Here is a 4,995-nt window from a genome sequence, read left to right as displayed (position 1 = left end):
CTCTGATGCTGCTTGGCCTGCTGTGTTCATCCAGCTCTACACATAATTTTAGTGTACATCTCAATGAACAGAGAGGTTTTGATGTCCACATACACAAGACCTGTAAGGTGGCAGGACAGCTTGATAAGATGATTAAATAAACTACACATTAATTTCATAAAAAGGGGAATAGAGCAGAATAGAATGGAGACTCAGAGCATTGTGGACCATTCTGGATCCCACGTTTCAGGAAGGATGAAAGGCCTTCAGAAAGGATGGTTTACCATGATGTTACCAGGGGGAAACAGTCTTGAGTAGAGATTGGCAGGGTTTTGAATTTTTCTCTGAACAGAAAAAGTGAAGAAATCACTTAATTGAAGTTTTCAAAATTATGCAAGGTTAGAGGTGATAGAATAGATATTTTCAAAGGAGGTGGCAAAGCTACTAGAGGATGAGGGACTTATGGAGGAAGAAAAAAGATGAGAGACTCAACAAAAGTCAAAGTGTTGGCTTTGAGAGAGGAAATTCCTCTCTATCCCTGTCTTAAAGTGGAGTTTGAAATTCGAAATGAACAATCTCTCATTGTTCTAACCTCCAATTGGTCTTTCCAACTCAATCTTTCCTCATGAGACAAACTCTTCCATAATCAGCTGAGTGGATCTTAAAGAGGTGATGTTGAACTTGTACCAGACATTTATTAGACCTCTTCTGGAGTATGGTGTACATTTGTGGGGACCACATTATAGGAAAGATGTGAATGCATTGGAGTGCAGAAGTAATTTACAACAATGGCTCCAGGAATGAGAAACTTTAACTATGAGGATAGATTGAAGATGTTAGGACTGTTTACCTTGGAGAGAAGAAGGTTGAGAGGAAATTTGACAGCGGCTTTCAACATTATGAAGAAGGTAGATAAAGTAGACAGGGAGAAGCCATTTCTGCCCTTAAAAGGTACACGAGAAAGTGGGCATAGATTTTAATTTCAGTGGTGGGAGAGATGAGAGCGCAAGCCGGGGGGCAGCCGGGAAGATAAGAGTCCCAAATAAAAAAAGCTTGCCTCTTGAGTCAGCGGCCTTATTAATTTCAACGGCGGGAGAGATGAGATCGCGAGCCAGGGGGCAGCCGGGAAGGTAAGGTTCCCGTATAAGTCGGGTAAATGAACTAACATATTCAGGCATTGGCTCCCACCCATCCTCCTCCTCTAGACAAAAAAAAGACTGTGTGGACGGTCAGTAAAGTAAGCTTGTTTTTTATTCTTTTGGCAATCTAGACTAGATGGGATGGAAGCTAGGGCAGTTGCATGCTCCTCTTGTAGGATGTGGGAGGTAAGGGTCATTACTAGTGTCCCTTCTGACTTCACCTGCGAGAAGTGCACCCAACTCCAGCTCCTCACAGACCGCGTTAGGGAACTGGAGCTGGATGAACTCCAGATCATTGGGGAGGCTGAGGGAGTGATAGATATGAATTATGGGGAGGTTGTCACACCCAAGTTACAGGAGAAAGGAACAAAAACGAAGTTGCTGGAAAAGCTCAGCAGATCTGGCAGCATCTGTGGAGGAGAAAACAGAGTTAACGTTTCGAGTCCGGTGACCCTTCTTAAAGGAACTTGGGTGGCCGTCAGGAGAGGGAAAGGGAATAGGTGGACAGTGCAGGGATATCCTGTGGCCGTTTCCCTCAATAATAAGTATACGACTTTGGATACTATTGGTGGGTGGTGGGGGGGGGGCGCGGTGCGACCTACCAGGGGAAAGCCATAGTGGCCAGGTCTCTGGCACTGAGCCTGGCTCTGTGGCCCAGAAGGGAAGGGGGGAGAATAGGAGAGTGATAGTGATAGGAGATTCAATGGTTAGGGGAACAGACAGGAGATTCTGTGGTCCCAAGCGAGACCCCCGGATGGTATATTGCCTCCCGGGTGCCAGGTTCAGGGATGTCTCTGATCGAGTCTGCAGGATTCTTAAGGGGGAGGGTGAGCAGCAGGAAGTCATGGTACACATCGGTACCAATGACATAGCTAGGAAAAGGGGTGAGGACCTGAAAAGTGAAGAGAGGGAGTTAGGTTGGAAGCTAAAAGCCAGGACGAGCAGAGTAGTAATGTCAGGATTAATCTCAGAGCTGGTGTAGGAGGGAGGGCTTCAGATATGTGGATCATTTGGATAACTGGGGAGGGTGGGACCTGTACAAGAAGGATGGGTTGCACCTGAACTGGAGGGGCACCAACATCCTGGGCGGGAGGTTTATGAGGGCTCTTCGGGAGGGTTTAAACTAGTTTGGCAGGGGGATGGAAGCCAGAGCTACAGATCAGAGAATGGGGTAGCTGGTGCACAGGCAGATATAGCATGCAAGAGAGTCTGTGAGAAAGGGTTGATAGTTGATAGGGCATAGTTGCAGTCAGTGCGATGGGTTGAAGTGTTACTATTTTAATGCAAGAACTGTCAGGAACAAGGGTGATGAACTTGGAGCATTAATCAGTACTTGGAACTATGATGTTGTGGCCATTATGGAGACTTGGATAACACAGGGGCAGGAATGATTGTTGGATATTCTGGGGTTTAGATGTTTCAAAAGAAATAGGGATGGAGGTAAAAGAGGTAGAGGAGTGGCATTCCTAATTAGAGATGGTATCACAGCTGCAGAAAGGGAGGTCATCGAGGAGGGTTTTCTACTGAGTCAGTATGGGTGGAAGTCAGAAACAGGAAAGGAGCAGTCATTTTATTAAGAGTTTTCTATAGACTCCCGAACAGCAACAGAGACACTGAGGAACAGATTGGGAGGCAGATTTTGGAAAGTGTAGAAGTAATAGGGTTGTTGTCATGGGTGACTTCAACTTCCCTAATATCGACTGGAACCTCCTAAGTGCAAATAGTTTGAATGGAGCAGATTTTGTCAGGTGTGTCCAGGAAGGATTTCTGACTCAATAGAGGGGAGGCCACATTGGATTTGGTGCTTGGCAACAAACTAGGCCAGGTATCAGATCTGTCGGTGAGAGAGCATTTCAGTGACAGTGATCACAACTCCCTGACCTTTACTATAGTCATGGAGAGGGATAGGAGCAGACGGTATGGGAAAGTATTTATTTGTGGGAGGGGAAATTACAATGCATTAGGCAAGAACTGCAGAGCATAAATTGGGAACAGATGTTTTCAGGGAATTGCACGAAAGAAATGTGGAAGTTGTTTAGGGACCACTTGCTATGACTACTGGATAGGTTTGTCCCACTGCGGCAAGGAAGGGATGGTAAGGTGAAGGAACCTTGGATGACAAAACATGTGGAACACCAAGTTAAGAGGAAGAAGGTTGAGGAATCAAGGATCGGACAGTGCTTCAGAGGGCTACAAGATCGCTAGGAAGGAACTAGAGAATGGACTTAGGAGACCTAGAAGGGGGTACGTAAAAGCCTTGCCAGGTAGGATTAAAGAAAACCCCAAGGTGTTCTATACTTATGTGACGAACAAGAAGATGGCCAGAGTGAGGGTAGGGCTGATCAGGGATAGTGGAGGGAACTTGTACACTGAGTCAGAGGAGGTAGTGGAGATCTTTAATGAATACTTTGCTTTAGTATTCACCAGTGAGAGGGACCTTGTCTTTTGTGAACACGGTGTGAAACAGGCAGATATGCTCAAACAGTTGATGTTAGGAAGGAGGGTGTGCTAGAAATTTTGAAAAACATGAGGCCAGATGGGATATACCCAAAGTTTCTTTGGTGATGATCTTTGCCTCCTCACTGTCCACAGGAGTAGTACCAGATGACTGGAGGGTGGCAAATGTTATTCCCTTGTTCAAGAAAGGGAATAGGAATAATCCTGGGAGTTACAGACCAGTCAGTCTTACTTCTGTGATGGGCAAATTATTGGAGAGGTTCCCAGATATGGTATTTATGATTATTTGGAAAAGCACAGCTTGATTAGAAATAGTCAGCATGGCTTTGGGAGGGGCAGGTCATGCTCACAAGCGTCATTGAATTCTTTGAAGATGTGACAAAACACATCGATGAGGGTGGAGCAGTGGATGTGCTGTATATGGATTTTAGCAAGGCATTTGATAAGGTTCCACATGGTAGGCTCATTCAGAAAGTAAGGAGGCATGGGATTCAGGGAAATTTGTCTGCCTGGATACAGAATTAGCTGTCCAATAGAGGGTGGTAGTAGATGGAAAGTATTCAGCCTGGAGCTCGGTGACCAGTGGTGTTCGGCAGGGATCGTTTCTGGTACCCCTGCTCTTTGTGATCTTTATAAATGACCTGGATGAGGAAGTGAAAGGGTGGCACAGTAAGTTGTCGATGACACAAAGGTTGGTGGAGTTGTGGATAGTGTGGAGAGCTGTTACAGGTTGCAACGGACATTGACAGGATGCAGAGCTGGGCAAAGAAATGGCAGATGGAATTCAACCTGGAAAAGTGTGAAGTGATTCATTTTGGAAGGTCGAATTTGAATGCAGAATACAGGGTTAATGGCAGGATTTTTGGCAGTGTGGAGGAACAGAGGGATCTTGGGGTCCATGTCCACAGATTCCTCAAAGTTGCTATCCAAGTTGATAGGGTTGTAAAGAAGGCATATGGTGTGTTGGCTTTCATCGGCAGGGGAATTGAGTTTAAGAGCTGTGAGAGTATGCTGCAGCTCTATAAAACCCTGGTTAGACCACACTTGGAATATTGTGTTCAGTTCTGGTCAGCTCATTATAGGAAAGATGTGGAAACTTTAGAGAGGGTGCAGAGGTGATTTACCAGGGTGCTGCCTGGACTGGAGGGTAGGTCTTATGAGGAAAGGTTAACGGAGCTGGGGCTTTTCTCATTGGAATGAAGAAGGATGAGAGGTGACTTGATAGAGGTGTACAAGATGTTGAGAGGCATAGATAGAGTGCATAGTCAGAGACTTTCTCCCAGGGCGGAAATGACTATTACGAGGGGGCATAACTTTAAGGTGATTGGAGGAAGGTATGGGGGAGGTGTCAGAGGTAGGTTCTTTACACACAGAGTGGTGGGCATGTGGAATGTGCTGCTGGCAGTGGTAGTGGAGTCAG

General features: G+C 45.8%; 1 protein-coding gene across 1 annotated transcript in view; it reads left to right on the top strand.

Annotated features, from left to right (window-relative positions):
• Window positions 1-4,995, top strand: part of LOC109919852 (regulating synaptic membrane exocytosis protein 1-like) — a 424,455-nt gene that overhangs the window by 368,100 nt on the left and 51,360 nt on the right. The window lies entirely within an intron of this gene.

The sequence above is a fragment of the Rhincodon typus genome, chromosome 5, assembly GCF_021869965.1.
Source record: "Rhincodon typus isolate 14 chromosome 5, sRhiTyp1.1, whole genome shotgun sequence".
Taxonomy (NCBI): Eukaryota; Metazoa; Chordata; class Chondrichthyes; order Orectolobiformes; family Rhincodontidae; genus Rhincodon; species Rhincodon typus.
Note: the sequence above shows the minus strand (reverse complement) of the source record. Positions and strands in the feature narration are given on the sequence as shown.